Raw genomic sequence first — 25,661 nt, 5'->3', positions numbered from 1 at the left:
AGGGAGTGAGGAAGGCGGGCGGCCCCCAACGGGGTGTGTCCTAACTCGACACATCACCGCACCCCTCCCGCGGGGGAGGGGGGGCCGCCCACGTCCGGAGTTGCCCGGGCCTGGCCCCCTTCCCAGCCTCACCCTCCCCCCCCACCAGGAGGGAGAGGGGGGAGGGGAGGAGCCGCCTGGCTAGGCGGGTTAGGGAGTAAGCGAGGCGCGGCCACGACACCTTGTTTACTCGGCGGCGCGCCCCTGCGGGCGCCTCGTTCCCAGCCCCTACGTTATAGTTAGGCCAATGGTGATTGGTTGGGAGTTCGGAGGGAGGATGGGGCTGGGGAGGGCGGGGAGCAGAGCGTTGTAGTGCCAGGCCTAAACCGCTAGATGTCGCTGTCCTCCAACGGGAGTCGGACGGGGGCTCGTGGCCACCAGGTGGCGCTTACACGCACCATTCGCCTCCAAGTCGCCGAACAGCAAACACCCCAAACAATCCCGAAGCGCCACCAAAAAAAAAAAAAAACCCGCCGGATCCGACTGCCACTTTCAACCCCCCCCCCCAATCCCCGGCGCCGGCGAACCGCGGGAGCCGGAGTCCCTGAGAGGAGCCCGGGGCCGCGAGGGCGAGCCAGAGGTAGAGCTCTCGTCGCGCCGGCCGGGCCTGGGCTGCTGAGGAAGGCCCCGCGTCAGGAAGGAGGAAGGAGTGGGGAGGCGGTCAGGGCCAGCGCCACTGCCGCCTCTGCGTGTGCCCGCGGGGAGGTAAGTTAGAAAATGGCGGAGGCGAAGCTTCGAGAAGTTTGCGGGGGGCATCCTGTGTGTGCGTGTGCGTGTCTGTGTGGGCTGGAAATGGGGGCAGAGCAGGAGCGGGGGGGGGGCGCGGGAGGAGGTGCGAGCCTTCGCTCAGGCGTCAGCTCGAAGCCGTCGTTTTGGGGGGGTGTCGGTGGCGGCCCCATACCTTGTTTGCCCTCCCGCACCCCCAGATCCCTGGCGAGGGTTGTCCCCCCCTCGCCCGCGCCACCGCCGCCGCACAGAGGTCTCGAGTCCTCCACCCCAGCTAACCCACCAAGCGCCAGGGGCAGCCTTTTTCTCCTCCCCCGGCTCGTAGCCCCCCCAGTGAGACCCCCCCTCCCTGTTGCCCCCCGCAGGCGGCCCAAAATGGAGAACGCGGAGCCGCGCAAGATGGAGGCTCCGCTTCTCCGGGTGTGTAACGAGGGGGGGCGAGGTGCGGATGGACGGACGGAGGGAGGGGAGGGATCGAGGTTGTCGTCGGCAGTGAGAGCCCACTGCGGCCCCGCTCAGCTCGGTGCGGGGGGGTGGGGGGGAGTGCGGGTGTCATGGTGGGGGGAAGGAGCGGAGCAAAAATGGTGGTGCTGGGAACGGCGGGGGAGGGGGTGGGGGGAAGAGGAGGGAGGAGAAGGTGGGGGCTAGCTTGTGTACATCTGGGCTTGGGGGAGAGGAGGGGCAAGTACCCCTCCCTGCCTCCCCCCTCCTTCCTTCGAGAGGGAACAGCATTCATGTGACCTGGCCCCCCGCCCACTTCGTCCCCCCAGTCTCGGCCCCGGCCCCAGCCCCGCCAGGGAGCCAGCTCCGCGGGATGCGTAGGAGCTCGACCCTCCCCCTCGTTCCCCAGGCCCTACTTTGGGCAATTCTCCGAGGGGAACAATTTCCAAGTGGGCTGGGGCTGGGGGGAGAGAGCTGTAGGGCCCGCGTGCTGGCCATGCTCTGAAAGGGGCTGCGCTCGTCGGTTGGGGGGGAAGGGCGGAAGGGGGAGGGCTGCGGGTTGGGGGGTTTTGGCGCCACTTTTGTTTTACTTTTAGTCCTGCCTTGCGTCTCCACCCCCGCCCCCCACGTCTTTGCTCACCGCACACTGAACCGAGCTGATCTTGCCTCAGGTAGGTGGGAAGCAGCAGCTGCTTGGTCCCTCTACGATTTCTTCTCCCTCGGCTTTGGGGATTCTTAAAACATCAGTCGCAGAATTTTAACCCCGGATCGGGATCTCGGGCCGTATGTTTGGGACAGGACGGGGGCGGGGGGAGAGGGCAGGGGTTGATCTTAGCAGCACCCAATAGTTCCACCAAACTTTAGAGCCCCGTTCCCATCTTTTCTACCCCCCCATCCACCCCCCCACCCCAACCCCAAGCCACGCAAACTAATAGCTTATTTGTTGCTTTTACTTGGGGTTTGTATCTTGTTTTGCCTTTTGCTCCTTGATTAACAGTTTCTCTTTTCATTGCCTATTTCCTCTATCTTCTCCCCGCCATCCCCCTCCCTAGCCCCCGGTAAAGAAAAGTCAATGCGTTTGTCATTTCAATTCCAAAGTCTCTGGGCTAGCGTGTTATTTTCATGTTGTAATATTCGGCTCTTGTATTTAATTTCGCTTTCTCCTCCCAATGCCCTAGAAGTTTTATTTCTCTTCTGTGACTTCGGGCCCCCCCCTTACCCCCACTTGGTGTTTCCCTGTGGGCTTTTTTTTTTAACCTCTTACGTGTAGTTGTAAGAGAAAGGGGTAAAGGTATAATTTGAATCTTTACAGGCTCCAGCCTAGTGTTGAAAGGTTCGATTCGTTTTCTATGAAATTGATTTAATGGTAAAATTTTAAAACGAAGGATCAGGCATAATTGTTTTTAAAAAATTGTATTGGTTTGTGTAGCAGAGTGCTTAAAAATGCCCCCTCCCTCTTTTAAAACAACGACGCCTTTACGTTGCTTTGTAAATTCTGTACCCCTATTTATCTCCACGACTCCCTGTTTCACAGTCGCCACACCCTGTGTCTCTGTCTTTGGACTGGACTCTTTATTGGCTTAATTTAGTGACACTGGACTTTCCTAAGCATGAAGCTTCTTTGCCTCTTTGGCTTAGTAGTCTGTTGAAAGATTAATAACCAAGGTTTCTGGAATCAACCTGGTGATCTTTGCCTATTTATTCCCTGTTGTCTCCCTCCTTCGGGCGGGTGGCAGTGTCAGCACCACTGCTGGGAGAGGGAAGAGGAAAGGAGGGGAGGAGGGAAGGGAAAGGGGAAGGGAAGAAGAGAGAGAAGAGAAGAGAGTCGGGTTACCGAAGTGCGTCATTCATGGCTCTTAACTGGGCCTGCTCTGGAGCCTCTTGTGTTTGTTACTGTCCTAGCTACACTTTCCTGCTCCCGGTATTGGATAGGAAAAAAAGCACCAGGCCTTCTCTTAGTCCTACCCTGGTTCCTAGAACCCTAGAAATTGGGCTACCTAGTGAAATCGGGCCCTCAAAAGCCTGAACCTTTTTTCTTAATAGATGCTTGGATCAAACATTTGTACACTTTAAAATATTTTGATATGAAAAACTGATTTAATCCTTGGCCTAGTTAACTGCGGTGTCATCTAATCACTGAACCATTAGGATTCCAAAATGTATTTTAAGTGACCTAATCATATTTCTATTAATGCCCTATAATTAGAAATGAAAAGAAACAATTTATTGTAAAGTTATTTTTTAGTCATTGAAACATGATTTTAGGAGACCATCCTGTTAATTTGTCTCATCCTTTTTTTTTTCCTTTTCAAAGAATGGTAGAAAGTAATCGCAGTTGTAAATAACTGGTTTATTTTCTAATATATTTTTTAGAATTATGTTTAAAGGAATAAAGGCCATATTTCTTTAAAAGTTTTTGATTTAAAATTTATTACTTGAAATATTTAAAGATGATCCATTTCAGTTTTTCAGTCGACATTTTAGTTGACTTAATTTTTTATAAATACCTTTTTGTTTTTATATCAGTCATTTCTGAATATATCCCCCCCCGTTAAAAAAAAAAAAAGCCAGGTATGAAAAACAACCAGAAAAGATCTAGAAGTGGATGCAATATTCTGTGCTTGTAGGCACCCCCACCCCCCTTCCCTTTCTGGAACAAGATTGTTTATTACACAGGTATTGGTTTTGTTTCATTTTATAGTCTTTATTAGTTTTTAAAATCTATTTTTGGAGGGAAATTGTGAAGAGAGTGAATGATTTGAGTAATTACATTTAACATACATGGATGATGGATTCTATTGCAGCAGTTTTTTTTGTGTTTTTTTAACTTTAAGGTACCTTTAAGGAAAATGCTATTAAATAATTTGATATGTTTATTGAGAACTTCTGAGCTCAATTTTTTTGCTTTCTTGTTACTGGGTGACTTATTTTGAGTTTATACTTCTTTGAAACATCTGGGGAAAGTCTTTCCACCCATGAAGATTACTAATCCCTCTGGCTCAGTGGACTGATACATTAGTTGCCTTAACTGAAAAAAAAAATCACAAAATTCATCCCTTTACTGATCTATGAGCCTCTTCAAATTTAGCTGGGGTAGTTCTCAGACAATAGAGTATTCTACCGTCATGGTAGTGCAACCTGTCTGAGCTTATCCTTTGCTGTTGCCTTGAATTGTCAGTCAGCTCCATACCTTGATGAGTATTTGAGGTTTACCTATTTTGAAAGATTTGCATAGTAAAATTAGAGTACAGTTTACATGATTTATCTTAAGATCTTGGTTGAATTTGTTTTTATACTTTTACTGAGAGCAGCCACATTCAGATTAAGCTTCTGAATTTTTCTATGAAAATGGAAAAATGTAATCTTAATGAAATTGGATTTATCGAGTCAGTATTAGACAGAGATCAATAGTGGCTATTTCCAGGGCCCTACTAGCAGAATATAAGCAGTATCTAGTAGGCCCTACCAAGATAGAAATGCTTGCTCTACTGGCAGGGATTTATAATGGAATGGGCTTTGCCAGTTTAAGGCCCAACTAGAAAGAACTTGGTGAATAGCACCTGGAATCCAGTGATTATGTGAAGGATTATAGGGGCTTAGTTCAGGATTCCTGGAGGGATATGTGAAGGGACCAAAAAGTATAGAGGAATCCTAGTTATTAACCAGTCCTTCCCTAATGCAGCTGTAGAAGTGGAAAGAACTATTAGCAATACTGTAGGTAGGCATGTCTGATAGGGGGATGGGAGGGGTGTCTCACTTCATTACTTGCATGGATCTGTGATAACATTGTGAATCCGCCCCTCCAAAGGTGCAAATTGCAACTGTCCATGCCTTTTCATGCCAGAACATTGTCTTGCTCCAGTCTTTCTGTAAATCCATGCTCACCAAGATCATTTGCATTTACTTCTTCCTCCTTTGATCTATGTATGTATTTATTTGTTTTGATGAACATCAAGCGCCAAGCTTCTAAGAGATGGTATACGGAACCTAAAATGCCTTAATGGTCAGTTTTTTTTTAATAGAAGATGTTATAAATGAAAATGATCTAATATTTTGTACAATTTTCTTCCCTTAGTCTAAGAGGTTTAATTGTTACTTCATTTAAAATATACTTAACTTTATAAGGTAAGTATCTTTGTTTATGCTGCTTGTGTGGCTCAAATATTGACTTTTTTCTATAAGGTGTTTTTGATTATATATTCAACTTGTAAAGAATGTCTGAAATGATGTAAATCAAGTGACTTTTCAAAACTGTACTAATTATTTCTAAGTAAGAATTAAATATTTAAATGTAATTCAGTAAATTTTTAGTGCCTCCTCAATGCCCTGGGGAATACTCAGACAAAGAGGAACAATTCTTGCCCTCAGGGAACTTTAGAAGAGGATGGGGAGGGGATACTATATCTGTGTGGTATAAAATACAGAGCTATTTGAGGCCAGAAAGAGCGCCAAGGATTGGACATCTTGGAAGGAAGGTTTCTGCTGAGGTGGCATCTGAACAGAGCCTAGAAGGAAGATGAGAATTCTGAGGAGGGGGAGTTGAGAAGGGAGTGTATTTCAGACATAAGGGACTCCTTGTTTCTATAACAGGTAGGAGATGGAATGTCCAATTTTTGCTTGCTTTAAGAAGAGTGACTGGGAAATAAGGGTGGGAAAGTTAGCTTTCAGTCAGATTATGGTGTGCCTTAAATGCCAAGTAAAGGATTTTTTATGTTGTCCTTAGAAACGGTGAAGGCGTGATCCTTTAATTTGAGATTTTCATTGTACTGTTTTTTTTTTGTTTTCATTTTCATAGAAAAGTAATGTAGAGTAAGCAAATATGAAGTGAAATGGGGATAACTCCTTAGCTTTTGTTATAATTTTCAGGTTAAGTCCCTGTAAAAGCTGCAAGGGATTTTTTTTCCTTTACCAATATCATTGAAAACTGTTTTGAAAAAAGAAGGCATTTAGGCAAAAGATTTCATCACCCTAGCTATGTTTCTTTAGATTTTGAAAAATCATTTGACATATAATTGTCCTGCTTTAGAGTTTTACATGAAGTGTTCTTGTAAAACTTAGGTCTTAGGTTTTTTAACATCTGAAAATTAGGAAAGCATGGAATTGATCTTGTAGTCAATATCAAGTGGCTTCATTTGTAATCAGGTTTAAGTGTGGGCTGTTGCCTGATCTCCTTTCCACAAATTGTTTTCATGGTAGCAGCTGAAATATATTAAATAAGCCTGGTCTTTAGTTATGCTTGAACATGTTTACTACTTCAAAGTTTGTGAATATTATGTTGAGAAACCTTACTGAAAAGTGAAGTGTCATTTGTGATAGGCAGTAGAAACTTTTTTTTGAGAGAGAAATTTTGTGTGTGTGTGTGTGTGTGTGTGTGTGTGCTTGTGCAATCTAAAATGGTCGCCTTAGTTGGCTTAACACATAGGTGCATTAGAAATAAACTCAAGTTTGCTTTCTTGATAACTTGCATTGCTATTTGACTATGGAGAATAATCTGCTAGGAATTCTTATTACTGATTAATCTCTCTCCATATATATTAATTATTATTTTCTCTTTTTCCCCCAAACCTTTTCTCTTCACTTTCACAATAGAGGCACTTCAGTTTCACAATAAAAGCAAAAACCATTCACGACTGGATAAACCTAGTATTATTGTTGTGGATTCTAATCAGTTAATGGTTATCACATTTTGGTTTCTATTCCCCCCCCCCCTTCTAGCGTAAAAAGGTCTGCAGTCTTTTTAATCTAAAAATCTGACTTTATCTTAAGTCAGGTAATCAGGTGATATGAAGTACTGAATATGTTTGTAGTGTTTTTGGACAGTTATGTCACATTTTGTCAGCCTACTGGTGTGTGTGTGTGTGTGTATATATATATATTATATATATTTATAATGTTTAAGATTAGATCTGTAAGAATGAATGAGCTTCAACTTTTATACTATAATCAATATTTAGACTACTGAAATTTCAGCAGTAGGATTTTTTTCTCCATATTAGTACCTTTTGGAGGGTATTCCTATAAAATATGATTTTATTTGGTTCAAATGTCAGGTGGCTTTTCTAGTTATTTGCAGAAAAAGTGGCATAGTATAACATCTGTCAACTATAAAATATGAATACCACTGTTGGTTTGTCAATTACCATCTATCTGATAAGCTGGTTAGTGTAATTTCTAGCAGTTGGTGTTACTTAGCATTTTAAAGAATATCTGAGAAGCTAAATGTATAATTTTATTTGTGAAAACGAATATTGTGGGAGCAATGTTGATTTGGTATGTAGTTTTAAAAGCATTTTATAAAAAAGTCATTGACAATTACTTTTAAATTAGGAAAGTGATGCTTAGAAGGCTGGAAGTGGTTTTAATTCCTTGATACTGCTGGACTCTGAGGAGCTATTTATCTTTTAATAGATTTCTTCTCAGGCTGTTTTTATTAATGTTTGATTTATTATGAAGGTCAGTTTATAATTTAAACTGAATATTGTATATCACTAGTTGGTTTTTAAGTCAACATTTTGGAGAGATTATAAGCATTGTGTTAAGATTAATCACCACATATCTCTAAAAAAAAATTCAAGGAAATTATTTCCTTTTTGGGTTTTTGTCTTATTAGATTTTTTGGTCTTTATCATTTTTATGAGAAAAAAGTTTTAAAAGTAGAAAATTCAAGGGCGGTGTTTGGAAAAATGGGCTTCAAGGAAGGCAAGTGAAAAATAATTTTTTAACTATGGGTAAGTAAAGTATATTGGCCTTTTAAAAAGTTAATCTTAGCCAGAACTTCACTGTCGGTAGAACTGGTCATAATAGATTTTAATAGAGTCTTATGCAGATAGGCCTTTGATTTCATGTAATTAATGGTAACCTGTTAGTTTTTAAGTTTGCTTTCCACTATTAAAATGTAGTAATAGTTTCACTCAACAATTGCTGGTATAAACAGTTTATTCACGTATAGGAAAATAATTTAGGGTTGTGGAAAAGAATAGCACCTACTACTATTTGTAAATAAAGATTTTCTTGAAGTGTAGGGGGTGATTTTGGTTTACAACTTGTTTATATATTTTCTCAGCCAGTCATTTTTTCTTGTGGCACTTCTTTTGGTGGTATCATCTGCTTGAATGTATAAAATTGAGAGATCCTTTGTTTCAGTTATACAAATTAGCATGCACCTTGCTTATTCCTCCTACCTCACTGAGAGGCCTGGACCTGAAGGGGGAAGCAGCTTAAAAAAAGAAAGAGAAAGCTTTGTTCTTTCCTATTCTATTTTTAGATATTTATAAGAAATTGTTTTTGAGGACTAAACTTTACACTTGCTTCCTGGATTGTTCTTCTGTTCTCTTAACAGCAGTAGATGGCATGGCCATTAATAATGACTTAAACTGGGCTACAGTGCCCCTTAACAGCATTCCCTGTATCTGGATCATTCCAACTCAAATATTATCTCCATAAACCATTCCCCTAAGACCTCAAATGACTAGGATTTTATCACTTTGTAATTATCATATTGTTTTGTATTATGGTTATTTGTACAGTGTGGATGAATCACATCTATATAGCTAGTCCTAGTCTTTCTCCTGAGCTCCAGTTTCCTATCATGACCTAATTGCTTATTGCACATTTCTAAGTAGGCATCTCAATCGCAACATGTGCAAAAGGGAAGTTGTTGTCTCCCGTCTCTCTCTTTTTTCCTAACTTCTCTATAACTATCTTCTACTGATGCTTGCCTCCTCTCCTTAATATACAAGTCATTATCTTGTCAATTCTATCATAATATCTCTTACTTTGATCACCTTCTTTCCACTCACAGGACCACCACCGTATTTCAAGTCCATGTCTTCTCTCACCTGGACTGTTGCAATGGCCTCCTAATTGATTTCTGACTCCAGTCTCTTCGCTTCTCCATCGTCATACAGCTGATAAAGTGATATCCCTAGAGAACAGATCTTTTTGTCTTCTTATTCATTTCTGGCTGTTCAAGATACAGGTACTGATGAATCTATAGTTTGGGCAATAGACTTTGCTTATCTAATTAGTTTTTCCTATGTGGATTGTTAGTCCAAGTTTTTGTTATGGATCTTCTTCATTAGGCTCCACAGTATTGTCCAAGTTAATGGAACCAGCACAGTGTCCTATTGCTGTAGATCTGAAGTACCTTACCATCTCTCTATTGGTGATCTTTTTCCCATTTGGGTATTGCTTCATATCGATGGCACACACATTTCTTGGGCCCAAGTCTTCCTCTTTCACATCTTGATTAATAATGAGGGAGTCATTAAGCAAAAGTTTGTGACATCTTTGAGGGAAGCTTATATTTCTGACACTTGTGTGGGAGATACATTGTTGGAGGAAAGCCTTTAAGATTCGTTTGCTCTACTAAATCAAATGCTCTTAAAAAAAGTTTTTCTAGGCTATTGTGTGTGCAGCTTTGGGGAGTAATGGAGTCTCCTCTCAGTGGCAAAGACTTTATAATCACTTTTTGGTTATGTCAAAGAGGGGATTCTTGTTCTAGGATGCATTGGATTTGGCCACTGAGGCCCTTTCCAACTCTATGGAATGGTAAGTATGATTGTTTGTTATAGAGTAATACTTATTTTTTTTCCCTTTTTGAGTTAATTCCTCAGTATCCCAAATATGATGTATCTCCTCTGGATTAGACACGTTCTTTGTATTTCATCTGGTCTACCTCTCCTCATCTTTCCTGTACGGCCATTTCTCCTTCTGCTTAATAAGTGAAGTTAGGTGTAACTATCAGGGAACAGAAGTGTAAAGTATATATATTTATAAAGTATAAAACTGACTTATAAATGATGAATTCAGTCCTAATTATGGTTGAGTAAATGTGCTGTTTACTGTTAGCTTTATTTGTTCGAAATACCTGAAATATTTTTTCAGATAGTAAGCATTTGCACAATATGATAATTCCACTTATATTGAATTAGTCAAATGTTTATTAAGTACTGTACTTACTCCATGTTAAGCACTATGCTGTACTGTGGAGATACAAAGACAGAAAAGAAACATTCCCAGCCCTAAAGGAGTTTATGTTCTACTGGGGGAAAGGAAATAACATTTACATATATAAGTACATACAAGATAATCTGTTAAGAGGGGGATGGCATCTGCAGCTGGAGGAGCATAAAAGGCCTTACAGAGGGCATTTGCTTGAATTTGTCTTTGAAGGAAACTAGGGATTCTAGGAGATAGCTTGATACAGTTGAAAAAGCATTGGTTCCAGAGTCAGCTCTGGATTGAAAGACCACTTCTGATACTACCTGTGGACCTTGGGTACCCACTTAACCTACTTTGTTTCCTCATCCTTAAAATGTAGGAGTTGGACTAGCTAGCAGCTTCTGAGGTTCCTTCCAGTTCTAGATGTGTGATCCTAAGTGATAGAGATGAGGAGGGAATATATTCTAGAAATGGGAGAAAACCTGTGCAAAGAATTCAAGACAGGAAATGGGATGTTCTTTTCAAGGAACAGCAAGCAGGCTAGTTTGTCTGGTCTGTGGAATATGAGAAAGGGAATAGTGTGTAAGGAAAAGCAGGCTGGGGGCAGATTTTGAATGGCTTTAACAGACAACGGGAAGCTAGAGGGAGCCACTGGAGCTCATTGAGTAAGGGAATGATATGGTTTTATCTGCACTTAAGGAATATTGGATGAGCAAGGTTCTTGTTGATACCAAGTTTGACTGGTATACTCCCTTCATATCAACAGCTTGTGGTTTGGTCATTGTGGGAACACCCTTCACTTGGTATATCTCAACCCATCTGCAACTTAGAATTTTATTAATTTACCTGAGGATTAAAGAGTTTCCATTTGTCCATGGTCACCTAGCTAGTATGACAGGCAGACTGCACACAGGTCTTCTTGACTCAAATATAGCGCTATCCACTACACTATGGTCCTTTTTCCACCTTTCAGCTATCCTTAAATTCCTTCAGGGCAGGGAGTATATTTTTTAAAGCTTCTTGTTGCATGTATATGAGCTATTATGTACCTTTGTACTTCAGAAGCCTTGGAATTAGGACTCTACAAGGAAAAGAATACCCACTATTTTTGTTTAAAGTCTTTTTATTTATCATTAAAGTCTTTCGGGAATACTGTAATGGAATTATTAATAGAAAGTATTATCAACTTTATCTCTTATTGTTTTTTGCTATGTTGCTTTCCAAAAAGATTTCACCAATTCTTAACTGCATTAGTAGTTTGCATGCCTGTTTTCCCACAGCTCTGCCAGCATTGTTGAATTTTATATTTTTGCTAATATATACTCTAACATTGATATAGAGCTGGAAGGAACCTCAGAGGCCATGGACTTGAACTCCCTTATTTTACAGACAAAGAAACTGAGGCTCAGGGAGGTGAAGTGACTTGTCCAGAGATACTTGTCCAGAGACACATAGCTACACAATAATAAGCTTCAGAAATAGAATTGGATTGAGATATTCTAACTCCAGAAGACACTGTACTGCATATAAAGTGGTATTTGTGTTGTTTTAATTGTCTCTAAGATGAAAGACAAATTACCTGGCTTTTAAAATCTTTCACAATATGGTTCCAGTCTATCTTTTCAAACTGATTTCCCTTTCCTTGTGTATGAAGCCAAAATAACTTACTTGCTATTCAGTGTACAGGGTAATCCATTTCCTGACACAGGCTGTCTACCATGACTGGAATGCTCTTCTTTACCTTTGCCTCCTGGAATCCTTAGCTTCCTTTAAGGCTAAATTCAAAAACCATCTCCTTATCTAAGACATTTTCTTCCAATTGTTAGTGCTTCTCCCCCAGATACTTTGTATTTACTTCCACATATTTTGTATTTACTTGTCTGTGTGTTTTCCCTCCATTCCCCATGTAAATTTGAGGGCAGGAACTATTTTGTTTTTGTCTTTGAATCACAGCATGTGACACACAATAAGCACTTAAAGCTTACCTAATTGGATGTAGAGCTTATTTTTCCTTACGCTTAACCCAAACTCTATATAAAAGAAAAAAAAATGAACTTTGAATTTCTCTTTTAAACCACATAGGGAAATGATTGATTAATTAATACTGATGCTCTTAAATTAAAGGTAATGCCCTGGGTTCTAATCATATTGATGGATTTCAGTTTCCTTAAATCTTTGACATGATAATATTGAACCACCAGAAGATTCTGAATAATTAGATTATCTTTAGTATGTTGTATTTTACTAATAAGGTAAAATAGACATTTTAGACAATTTTTAGAAGTGGTATTGAAACAAATTTTCTGATAAACTGTTGTCAATTTATTTTTTTCTAGTTAAAAAGGATCCCTTGAACATTCTAGCTAATTGAAGTTCTACTGTATACTGATTACAATGAACATTTTCTGAAATGAACTATATGATATAAGGTATCAGTATCACTTCTCATCTGATAATTAGTAAAACATATTTACCTAAACATAATTCACTAGTGGGAAATAAGGTGTTTTTATATGTGAACTAGGGTCAGGGATAGAATACATCATGTTTAAGATTTTCTTGGTCACTGATGTATTATGGTATTTTCATAAAACTCTTACATGATAAGGAACTGCATTTCTTGATCATTTTTGTGAACTAGCAGCAGAGAACATTTATATATGATACGTTTTATTTTTTCATCAACTGCATTTCCTAATATGTCCCTCTTCCTTTATAAGAAAGAAGTCAAAAGAGAAAAAAACAGTCCAGCAAAAATAATGCATCAACCAGATTTGACATTTTATATATACTTCCATACCCATAAACCCCAACATCTTCAAAGAAGGGAGGGAAGTGCCTTCTTTTGGCCGTTGCACTTCTACAGCATTCAGTTTTAATTGTTCTTTCAGTTTGCATTGTTGTTGTCATTGTTTTCCTTTGCATTATTTCACATAAGTCTTCCTATTACAAAGAACCATTATTACCTGTGTTAGACATTTTTCTTAAAAAAATTGTGAGAAAACACTCTACCAAACATCTTTTATGAGACAAATAATAGTCTTAATACTTAAACGAGGAGACAATAAAGCAGAGAAAAATAACCAGTATCATTAATGAATGTTGATTCAAAAACTTTAGATAAAATCTTGGCAAAAAGAGTACAGAATAAAATTATTCATTATGATCATGGTGGATTTATATCAGAGGAGGAGCATGAGGAAAACAACATAATTATGTTAATGGCAAAAACATCCCAAACCTTATGATTAATTTGAATAAAGCTTTTGATAGAGTATAGTAGTTGTCCTAAAAATCTTGCAAAATATAGACATAGGACCACTTTTATCTTAATTGACAAGTGTTAAAAAACCAATGCATGCATGATAGTAAATGAGGAAGCACTAGAAGCTTTCCCAATAAATAAAGTAGTAAAATAAGGATTTATCCTTTCCCCATTGTTATTTTAAATACTTCTCGAAATGCTAGTAATAGCAATGAAATAAGAAAAGAAGATAGGCATAAGCCTAATGAAAGAGCAGACAAAACTTTCCCTATTTGCTGATGATAGGATATTTTGCTTAGAAAAGCCTAGAGTAACAAGCAAGGAAACTAATTGAGACAATGAAATTTTAGCAAAAGTAGCATAAAGAAATTAATAGCAATTCTATGTAGGAATAACAAAATATAAGAAGGAATAATAGAAGGGAAAGTGCCATTCAAAATAAATACAAAATGTATAATATATCAGGGAGTCATCTTACCAGGACACACCTAAGACTTTGTAGTATTATTACAGTATGATATTTCAATTACAAAATACTCCTTAAAGAAAATGACTGAATTTATAGATTTAGTGCTTACACTAGCCAAGGACGTACTTTACAATTAGACAAAACAGTAAAATTAATTTAGAGGAATATGAGATCAAGGGAAACAATCAAAAAAAGTAGGAAGGAAACAGAAACAGAACTTCCACAACCTCAGATTTTCTTATAAAAAAAGTGATTAAAGGTACTTAGTACTAGTTTAGGAAAATAAAACTAAATCAGTATAATGGACTAGAGAAAAAGGAATCAAACCATTGTACTTAATGCAACGTTCACTAAACTTGAGAACATAATTTACCTGGGGAACAACCCTTTATTTGAGAATAGGTAGAAAAACTAGAGAATAGTCTGGAAGAAATTAGGTTCACACCAACATCTTAAGGTACATATTATCATAATAAACTCGAAGTGAATCCATGCCTGGAATATTAAAGGATAGATGATAAAAACAATTAGAAAAGAACCAGATCCTCTGGTCTAGGAGAAGTAAATTCTTAACCAAAGGGAAGAAGTGATCACAAAAGATGAACATGATTTGATTGCGTTTTGGTCCGTGTTGTCTCAAATTCTCCAAAGGGAATCTGTGTAATGCCTTGAAATTCTTTCTCTTGGGTACATTCTGTGGGTACCAGTACAGCACTTGAACTCTCCATCCTATTCCTTGCTGAATCCACATGACCAACCCACCTCTTTTTCTGATCACAAACTGACCATTTCTTTAAAAATTTTTTTACTATTTTTTGACCATTAAGTATAATTAATTCATGAAGAATGAGATGCTGCTTATATGTTTCCATGAGATGTGTCTTCATTGCCCTTTGGATTGTCTGTAATTTTAATTTTGCCAAGATCGTAAGGGTTTATGATTAGTTCTCAGCACCACCAGAAAAATAATCATCTTAAAAGGGTGACTTTTTTTCTGGTTAAGTAAAAGCTTATTTTTATGTAATTTCCTAAATGCAGTCTAGGCCACTCTCATCTTACTCAATTCTGTGCCCAAATTATTGTCTTTCTGTAGTGCCTATCTTACATATTTGGGTTGATGCCTCAGAATTTGATCAACAGGTATTTTTAATCCATTTATTTGTCTCTCTAGGTTTAGGACCATTTTGAGGGGGCATAATAATGGGAATCAGTTAAGGACCTATAAATGATTTGGGGTCTAAGGAAATTAGTACAGTGTCTTCAGAAAGTATCTGAAAGACTTCATCTATAGGGAGTACTTCCACATGGAAGAGAGTTATTAAAATGTTTTTATTATATCCACCAAGACATTTTTTAATGTATATGCCTGGAAGACATCTCATGGAGGAAAGCGTTATTTAATGCTGTTTTCTGCATCAAATGGTGTTTAAGATAATCATACATATTGAGTTGTCCTGTTCTACATACTTTTCAGTTAGCTGTGTGACTAAAGATATGGTTTGTTGTGCACAATGGTTTGTGAAGGCCTGCATGTGTGTGTTCCTCATATATTGATCTAGATAACCCTTGATTTGAATGGCAGTTCTACATATTTTGTGGGAATAAGAAAGGCAGGAGTTGGTAGTTATTGCTATTCTCTTCGTTGATTATTTTCTTTTAGTTACATCATTCAAGATTTTTTTTTATCATTCCTCCAATATCTTAAATTGATCTCTTAATGCTTTCAAGTTTTTTTTCCATGTGTATTTGGTCTAGTTTAAGAACTCTTTGTATTTTTAGTGCTATTTATATTTCCCCATTATATATTGAGGATTGAGATGTTAAAATCTAAAATGATAAAACCTGTTAGAGAAATGCCTTCTATTTTTCATTTTTCAGATATTTCCTTTTGTTTCCCTTCCACTTTCATTAGCAGTCTTGGGATTATTGGCTTAGATGGGTTTCCCAGTGAGCTTTCTATAGGTTGATTTCCCCTTTTGAATATGAATGCCTATTCTAAACAGTGTCATCCCTTGGATGCCATGTATTTCTGTATGTTGAAGGGCATTGTGTTTGCTGGCTAAGGTCTTTTTTGTGATTGTTTTACTTCAGTTAAACTTCTAGGAAATGATCATAAATATCCATGTCATTGCTTTTCTCTATTTCCCCTTATTTGATATCAACAGTTAATTTGAATAGGTCAGGTTGAAGCTGTATTAATTGCAGTCAATTTCTTCTCATCTGTATTTTTTCTAATTTGTTGTTGAGTTCTACCTTTGATACAATAAGTTGCGACTACAAACAGACAAATGGCCTTAGAAATAATTCCATCATCAGTTTCCTGTCAAGATATTGTTATATTTTATTTTTTGATAAGTGAATTTCTTAAATTTTTTCTATTTTTAATTATTTTATTTCAAATTAATTTATTTTTAAAAATAATTTTATTCTTTTTTTTCCCAGTTCAAAATTCTGCTTCCGTTTCTCTCTCCCCCACCCACTGAGGAGGCAAGAAAAACAAAACCCATTACAAATATGTATAACAAATTTCCGCATTAGCCAAGTTCAAACAAAAAAAGCAAGAAAAAAATAATACTTCAGTCTGTACTTTTAGTCTATCATTTCTCTGTCTGGAGGTGGATAGCATGTTTAATCATGAGTGCTTTAGAATTGTTGTAGATTGTTGTATTCATCAGAGTTGCTAAGTGTTTCTCAGTTGATCATCTTCACAATATTACTACACAATATTGTTCTCCTGGTTGTGTTCACTTTTCATCATCTCATATAACTCTTCCCAGGTTTTTCTGGAACCATGCACTTCATCATTTCTTTTTTTTCTAATATTTTTCTTCTTTTTTTTAAGCTTTTTTTTTTAGTATTTTATTTTTCCCCACTTATGTAAAAACAATTTTTAACTTTTTTTTAAAAACCGAGTTCCAAATTCTCTCCCTCCTGTAACACTGTCATTGAAAAGGCAAGCAATTCGATATAGATTAAAAAAGTGTAGTCATTCATCATTTCTTACAGCACAGTAGTATTCCATCTCATTCAAATACCACAGCATGTTCAGCTATTCTCCAATTGATGGGCATCCTTTCAGTTTCCAGTTCTTTGCCACCTCAAAACGAGCTGCTATAAACAATTTTATACTTATGAGTCCTTTTCTTCTTTCTTTGATCTCTTTGGGGTATAGACCTGGTGTAGTGGTATTGGTGGGTTAAAAGGTAGGCATAGCTTAATAACCTTTTGAGTATAGTTGCAAATTGTTTTCCAGAATGGTTGAACTGGTTCACAGCTCTAACAGTGCATTGGTGTACTTGTTTTCCCATATCCTCTCCAGCATCTGTAATTTTCCTTTTTTTTTCCTGTTAGCTAGTCTGATGGTTGTGAGGTGGTACCTCAGTTATTTTAATTTGGATTTCTCTAATTATTAGTGATTTAGAGCGTTTTTTTCACTTGTCTGTTGATAGCTTTGATTTCTTCCTCTCAGAGGTTCCTGTTCATTTCCTTTGACCATTTATCAACTAGGGAATGACTCTTATTCTTATGAATTTGGCTTAATTCCTTCTTTATATATTTCAGAAATGAGACTTTTGTCAAAGAAACTTGCTGCAAAGATTTTTTCACCTAATTTTCTGCTTTTCTTTTGATTTTGCTGTAGCTTATTTGTGCAAAAACTTTTAGATTTTATGTATTCAAAGTTATACATTTAATCTCATATGAACATCTTCATCTCTTGTTTGGTCATGAATTCTTCCCTTATCCATATATCTGATGGCTTTGCTGATTTGTTTGGGTTATCATTCTTTATGTTTAAATCATGCACCCAGTTTGAGCTTGTCTTGTATACAGTATGAGATGTTGGTCTATGCCTAGTTTCTACCAGATTGCTTTTTAGTTTGTCAACATTTTTTTTGGTAAATAGTGAGCTGGGACCTTTGGATTTATCAAACACTAGATTACATTTCCCATTTGCTTATGTATGTTATGTACCTAATCTATTCCATTGATCAACCTCTTTCTTTCTTCCCCAGTACCAAATTGTTTTGATGGTTACAGATTTGTGGGACAGTTTTGAGTTCTAGTACTGCTGGGCTCCATTCCTCCCCATTTTTTTTCATTAATTCTCATGATTTTTTTGGGGGGGAGGAGGCAAGCAGGGTTAAGTGACTCATCCAGGGTCATACAGCTAGTAAATGTCTGAGGCCACAGTTGAACATAGGTCTTTCTGACTCTAGGCCTGGTGCTCTATGCATGGCAGCACCACCTAGCTGCCCCAATTCTCATGATATTCTTAACCTGTTATTCCTCCAGTTGAATTTTATTTTTTTATCTAGCTTTGAAAAGTAATTCTTTGGTAATTATATTAGTATGGCACTGAATAAATATATCAATTTAGGTAGTATAATTGTTTTTATTATACTGGCTTGGCCTACCCATAAGCAATTAATATTTCTCTGATTACTTAGGTCTGTGTTTGTGTGAAGTGTTTTGTAATTGTGTTCATGTAGTTCCTGTGTGTGTGTGTGTGTGTGTTAGCAGGTAGGCTCCTAAGTATTTTATACTATCTATAGTTAATTTGAATGGAATTTCTCTGTCTCTTCCTCCTAGGTTTTGTTAATATACAGAAATGCTAATGATTTTTGTGTGTTTTTTTAGTATCCTCCAACTTTGTTGATGTTGTTAATTGTTTCATTTATTTAGTTGACTCTTGTGTTCTCTAAGTAAACCATCATATCCTCTTCATGGTGTGATCATTTTGTTTCGTTGTTGCTTAGGCTTATTCTTTCAATTTATTTTTATCTTATTGCAGTAAGTAGTTATTCTAGTACAATATTAATGAGTAATGATGATAAGGGACTTCCATGCTTCACCACTGATCTTGTTGGAAGTTCTAACTTATAGATAATTCTTATTCTTGGTTGTAGATAGATACTACTTATTTTAAGGAAAGCTCTGTTTATTCCTATGCTTTCCTTTTTTTCTTTAAAATAGAAATGGATGTTAGTCAAAAACTTAAGCATCTATTGAAATTATCATAATTTTTGTTGCTTGTTTGATTACTGATATGGCTAATTGTACTTATAGTTTTCCTAATATTGAGCCAATCCTGAATTCCTGGTATAAATCTAGCCTGGTTTGTGATATATTGCTCAAATCTCCTTGCTCTTACTTTCAAAAATTTTTTGCATCAGTATTCATTAAGGAAATTGAGCTATGCTTTTCCTCCCTCTGTTTTGACTCTTCCTGCTTTAGGTATCAAGACTTTATTTTTGTCATAGAAGGAATTTGGTAGGACTCCTTACCTAATCTTTTAATCAGTTTATATAGTATTGGAATCATTTTTTGGTAGAATTTTCTTGTAAATCTGTCTAGTGCTGTGGACTTTTTCTTAGGGAGTTCATTCATGGCTTGTACAATTTATTTTTTCTAAGATAGGGGCTATTTCAGTGTTCTATTTCCTGTTGTGCTAATCTGGGTACTTTATATTTTTGTAAATATTCATCCATTTCATTTAGATTTCATTCAGTTTTATTGGCATATAGTTGGGTAAAATGGCTTCTAATAATTGATTTTATTTCCTTTTTATTGGTTTTGAATTTACCTTTTTCATTTTTGATACTGGCAATTTGGTTTACTTTTTAAAAATCAAAATAGTCAATGGGTTTTTGTTTTGTTTTTTCTTTCCAAAAAAACAAGTCTAGTTTTTATTTATTAGTTCAGTGGTTTTTTAAAGTTTCCATTTTGTTAATTTCTCCTTTTTTCCCAGGATTTCTATTTTGGTGTTTAATTGGAGTTTTTAATTTTGTTGTCTTTCTAGTTTTTTATAGTTGTACTTCCAATTTGTTGAGCTCTTCTTTCTCTTTTCTATTGTAAGTGTTTAGAGACATACACTTTTCCCTAAGTACTACTCTGGCAGCATTCCACAAATTTTTGTATTATTTCATTATTGTCATTATCTTTAATAAAATTGAGTGTTTCTATGATTTGTTCTTTGACCCACCCCACCCATTCTTCAGTATTAGTTTTCAATTGATTTTTAATCTTTGCTTCAAAGGCCCCTTATTAAATATAGTTTTTATTCCATTATGGTCAATAAAAGATGCATTTCATATTTTTATTTTTCTGCGTTTGTGAGATTTTTATGCCCCATTTATGGTCATTTTTTTTGTGAAGGTGCCATGCACAGCTGAGAAGCAGGCATATTCCTTTCTATTCCCATTCATTATTCTCTGGAGGTCTGTCATATTTAACTTTGCTAAAATTCTATTCATCTCTTTAACTTCTTTCTTTTTTATAACTAGATTTATCCAGATCTAAGATGAGTGGGGTAAATTGAGATTCCCCATTAATATGGTTTTACTGTCTATTTGCTCTTGTAACTCATTTAACTTTTCTGTTTTCCTTTAAGAATTTAGATGCTTGCTGTTGGTGCATGTATGTTTAGTATTGATATTGTCTTTGGTACCTTTTAGTAAAATGTAGTTTCCATGTTTATCTCTTAGGTCTACTTTTGCTTTTACTTTGTCCAAGGTCATGATTGCCACCTCTTATTTTTTTTTCTTTTAACTTAAGCTAAAGCATAATAGATTCTGATCCCGCTCCTTTTTTAGTATTGGGCTCTGCTTACTTTGTCAAGGATGGGAGTGGGGGTGTCTGCCCTAAGATTCTGTCTTTATGTTCTGCTGTTTTTATAGCTCAGTCTGGGTGCTTCCAAGTTTTTCTGAGGTGGTATGATCTGGGGAGAGGGTCCTTTACCAACTCTTCTAGTTTCTACAGATTCCTGACCCAGGTTTGTGCCTGTGGGATTCAGTGACTGTTAGCCCAGTAGAATGTAGGTTTAGAGGTACTGAATTGCTGGTTTCCATTTGGTCTTGGTCTCTATTTGTAGGCTAACTGATAGAAATGAGACTCTACTTTTCTTCTGGGTTGAGAGCCACATAGCTGAAGTTTTGGAACTTGTTCCTTGCTCTGTATCCATCTTGGGCCCTCTCTTACTTGCTTACTTCCTATTCTTCTCTAGGACAGAGCTACCAGCTGGCATCAGTTAATGTTCCCAGTATTGGTTCATGGTACCCCAGAGTCAATTTGTGCCCCGGTGGTTCAGTCTTAACCTCCTACTGTCTTTAGGTCCTGGAGTGCTCTTCACTGCTACTTCCATTGCCCTGCATTATTCTAGCCCCAGTGTCCATAGACTTCTCTATCTTCCTAAGCTTCACTAGCCTGGAAAAATGACTCATCATGACATTTTCTTGGCTTTCCTAATCAGAATTTTGGTCTGGTGTGTTTTCTGGGTTGCTGTGGAGGAGGTATGCTAGGTGAGTTGGGCAAAAATGCTAATTCTCACTCCACCATGTTGACTTTGCCCCTCAATTTCCTTTTAAAAAAATTTATGTTCATTCTCCATTTCCAGAGCTCTATTGACAAAATTATTCACATTTAGGCATGAGGTTTCTAAAATAGTCTAAAAGCCTTTGTTCTATTTTATTTCATATTCCTGAGCCATATTTTTCACTGTCCTAGCCAGTGTTCTCCTTCAAATCAAAGTATTAAAACGAGACAGAAAGAAGGAAGCATGAATTTATGAAGTGCCTATTATGTGCCAGGCACTGTGTTTAAGCATTTCACAGATATTATCTCATTTCATCTTGACAACAACCATGGGAGGTTGGGAGTTGAGGAAACAGTTGAAAAAACTGAGGCAAACAGAGATCAGGTGACTTGGTGTTCCAGGGCTAGTAAGTGTCTGAGGCTGGAATTATACTCAGGTCTTCCTGAGTAGAGGCTCAGGACTCTATACACAGTGTCACCTAGCTGTTCCATCTTGTCACTTTAGTAGGATCTACATTTTAATTCACTGCAATAGATTCGTACAGTGGTGTAGTGGTTTTCATGATGGCCTTTGCTTATGCTCATCATTGACCTGCAAGGCAATAAATAATGGTCCTATGAAGTTGGTTCTTGTTGCTTTTGAACACATGATGAAACTAAGCAGTCTCTTTTTGTGATAACACATAATTGGAAGCAAAGTAGATACCCACTGATTGAGGACTGGTTAAACAAATTGTGGTATTTGGATGTAATGAACCCCTCAAGTGTGAAGATGAGAAATTCAAAACCTAGGTGGTGCCTTAAAATTCCATAGCAAAAGTTGGAAAGAGGAGCAGGTTTAGGAAGTAAGTTTGAGATGCTGTGGGGGAACATCAGGGTATCAACTAAACCCCAAATTCATCTTTGGGAATGAGGTATTTGATATAAGGAGAATTTCTTAGAGGACTAAAGCTTAGTGCTTGAAAAACGTTTAATGTTACATTCCTGCTTTTTAAAACAATATAGTGAACATAATCTTTTTGTCAGTGGTTAGGGTTATTATGAAGATCAATTGCTATGTATAGTACAGTGATGCCCTTCAAGTTATATGTGTTTAGGGTGGTTTTTTTTTCTCCTTTACTAAATGATTGCTTTTTGGAAAAACCATTCTGCTGTTTGTGCTGTCTCAAGTGCTTTAGTTTCTAGAATTCGTATCTCTGCTATTAAACTGACCATCTCTGAAATCAGCATGGGGCTCAGCATGGTTTTTTTAAAAGGAATTTTTATTGCTATATTTAACAGGAAACATATATGTGTTTAGAATAAAGGGGAAAATAAACAAGTCTTAAAAAAAACTAACAGTCTTCAAATGAAAATGTACAGGGAGCTAGACTTGAATCTTTTATTCTTTCCCTTTACTCCCCAGAAAAATCAACTGAATGTTTTTTCTTCTCAATTTTTCTTTCAGTAAATTCTGGATTTTCTGTCCAAGGTAGATGAAACTGTTTGCTATCCCCTGTCTCTAGTTGTTGATTCTCTTCTGACTGAGAACTTATTTCTAACTGGCCCTTGAAAAAGTTCTATGGCTTCATCTCCATGAAACTCTCTGCTTCTAGGTTCCTAGTAAGTCCAACAAGTCCTTCCTTTCTGTTTCCCCTGAATAAGAGAGAATCTTCTATGTTTGGTCTCCATAAATTACTCCTTTGGGCTTCAGATCTTTTGGTGAGGTAAGCCTTGTCATTAGCTTCCTTCACTTTGACCAGGCCCCAGTGGCTCCAGTTTGGAGTCTGCTCAGCCTTGACTTATTGTCTGTTTTCCTGAAGCTAATATGATTAAAATGTCATATAGAAAGACTAGGAGTCTTCTATATCCCTTTCATCGGTCACTCTTAAAGGGAGCATCTGACAACCTATCTTTGTGTAAACCAACCATTTTGATTTGAATTGCTCTGTCTCCTATGCATGACTTATGCTTGAGTTGGATTTGTTGCTGCCTTTCTGATTCAGTTTAAGTCATCCTCAAAAGAATGCTTGTTAAATATACATATGTATGTATATGTATTATGTATATTTTTTGCTGTTCACTTCCAGAAACTTCCCTCTACCCCCAAAGCAGTCTAAATTTATAGGAATTGTGTTCAAATCTAGGCCCTGCCTGTTTGATCTTGAGCAGAAACTCTCTTAGTTCTGGGCCTCATCTGTAAAATGAAAGTTGAATGAGATGACATTAACATTTCTTCCAGTGCTCTTTTAGAGTTCTTAGGCTGTTTTCCTTTTGTCTTTATATCCCCAGAAACAAACACACTCCCTGATGTAGGGGAGTGTGTTAATAGTGTTCATAAATGTTTAGAGTGTTAATAAATGTTTACTTGCTTGATTCACTTAGGAAGAGAATGCTTGGAAAAAATAGAGGCAGCATTAAGTGCTAGGCACTGTACAAAGAATTCTTTCCTCACCACCAACCCTGTGAGAAGGGAAATGCAGGTATTTATTTCAGATGAGGAAACTGAGAGGGCTCTAGGAGATTATGTGACTTGATTATAGTCACGCAGCTAAACAGTGAGTTGGGACTTGAACTTCGATCTCATGACTCCACATGGGTTCTTTTCCCACTCAGTGGCTAATCCATTAGCTGGTTCTTACATGAAACTTAGGGGGAAACAGATTCTCCTACCACCTTCTGGTTTCTGCAGAATATCTGGAGGTTGCTTAGTAGTTGACTTTAGAGTGCTCAGAAATGTCAAATCTCCTGAAACTTTAAGTCATGCAAGAAAAAAGATGTGATCATTTTCAGGGGATAGAGGGAGTCTAGGGTGAGGTAGAGATAACTTTCTTTTTAAAGCTCCCTTTTACTCATTTAATATCACTTTTGGTCTGTGACTTGTGATTTCTTCTATCCATGTGGAAACTTCTATACTGATATGGATGAACAATTTGAAACTAAAGGACTTGGGTCCAAATATTAAGGCTCTGTCACTTATTACTATGTGGTTTTGTACAAGTCACTTAACTTTCTAGCACCTCACTTTTCTTAAAAGTAAAATGAGAAATTTGGGCTAGGTGACATCTAAGGCCTCTTCTAGCTCCAAATCAATGATACTGTCTTAGTTACAATTGCTTGGATCACTCATAGGTTAAATAACTTGCCCATAGTCACAAAGCTAGTTACATGTCAGGAAGAAGTTGAACCCAGGTCTTTGATTGAAAGATTGCCCTCTATCCACCACTTTGTGTTAACCTTTAGGCTTTTGTTTTAGAAGAATAACAGTATCCAATTAAAGTTCAAATTAGAGGCAGTCTCTGATTTACATGGTTTGTATTATAAAATTTCATTGTAAATTATTTCTAGTAGTCTGGCCAGTCAACAAAGACCTTTTAGCCCATAATCTTGTGCTCACACTAATCACCAAGTGTGATACTGTTTCCATGGGAAAATGCGTCTTGATTCAATACTGTGTTGCATACCCCAAACCCATGCCCTCTGAAGTGGAAGAAATGGAGGAGAAACCTCCATTAACTCTTTCTGGGCACTGGGCTCTTCAAACTAATGGTGGTAACTCCTAAGGGTAGAGGGTGGCTTTTTGGATACTGAGGGTTAGAACCAATAAACTGTCAGACAACCCACAAGTGTAATCACGGGGCATATTCCATGGTCTCACCAGGTCCTTTATCATTTTGCTTCCTAATAGACTACTTCCCTTTCTTTCTACTGTCTCTGTTTCTTCCTAGAATTTCTCTCCTTCCTATATTTTGGCACACATCCTTTTCAAAGTTTATAAGGCTCCTTGTTTTCTGTTTGGTTGCTAGTAAACAACAAAAAGGAAATCCAGGAAGAGTAAAAAGACTCAGGAAGAGTAAAAAGACTCAGTGGAGGGTGAGGGAAATTAAACCATGTTTGTAACAACAAAGCCATAGGTTTGTAGGTGCTAATTGGTGAGTCTTTGTATACAAAGTACTGAATTAAGATAAATTTTGTACTTTGGCAAAAAGTATTCTCTGGACATTTCTTTTACTATACCTGGGACCTGGACAGGGACTCTTAAGGCAACATGAGGACATACCAATGAGACAGTCTTAGGAAGCCAGTATGATGGAAGAGCATTTTATTTCATAAGCACCAGTGTATGAAATAGTCTGAGGCTGGTTGGAAACAGGCTGTGTCATACAAAGGATATTATTGCTATGTAGGCCTGCCTTAGTGTATAGTGCAGTGGAAATCATGCTGGATTTGGAGTCAGAGGAACTGGATTTGAATCCTACCTAGCTCTGTTATATAATGCTTATATGATCCTAGACTAGTCACTTTAACCTCCAGGTCAATTTCCTTATCTGTAAAAGGTAGTTTAGGGTCCCTTATAGCTCTAAAATCTATGATATTAGTTCAAATGACTGAAGATGTTACATTAATTTTAACAGTTCTGAAGTTAAATACCAAAACCAAACCATGGACATTTCCCTTTGCTAAATGGAACACAAAGAGGATTGTATA

General features: G+C 37.6%; 1 protein-coding gene across 2 annotated transcripts in view; it reads left to right on the top strand.

Moving 5' to 3' along the window:
* Positions 1-441: 441 nt before the first annotated feature.
* The window catches only part of STAG2 (STAG2 cohesin complex component), a 124,448-nt gene continuing 99,228 nt past the window's right edge, over positions 442-25,661 (top strand). The window contains exons 1-2 of one of the 2 annotated variants that reach the window (XM_078147903.1): positions 442-744; positions 9,008-9,184. The gene's annotated coding sequence lies outside the window, so the exon portion shown is untranslated. The remainder of the gene's footprint in view (positions 745-9,007; positions 9,185-25,661) is intronic. The other variant, XM_020976354.2, reaches the window with a different exon arrangement.

This window comes from Phascolarctos cinereus, unplaced genomic scaffold (genome assembly GCF_003287225.1).
Source record: "Phascolarctos cinereus isolate Bilbo 61053 unplaced genomic scaffold, phaCin_HiC Scaffold_8;HRSCAF=390, whole genome shotgun sequence".
Lineage (NCBI taxonomy): Eukaryota > Metazoa > Chordata > Mammalia > Diprotodontia > Phascolarctidae > Phascolarctos > Phascolarctos cinereus.
This window is presented reverse-complemented; position numbering and strand designations above follow the sequence as displayed.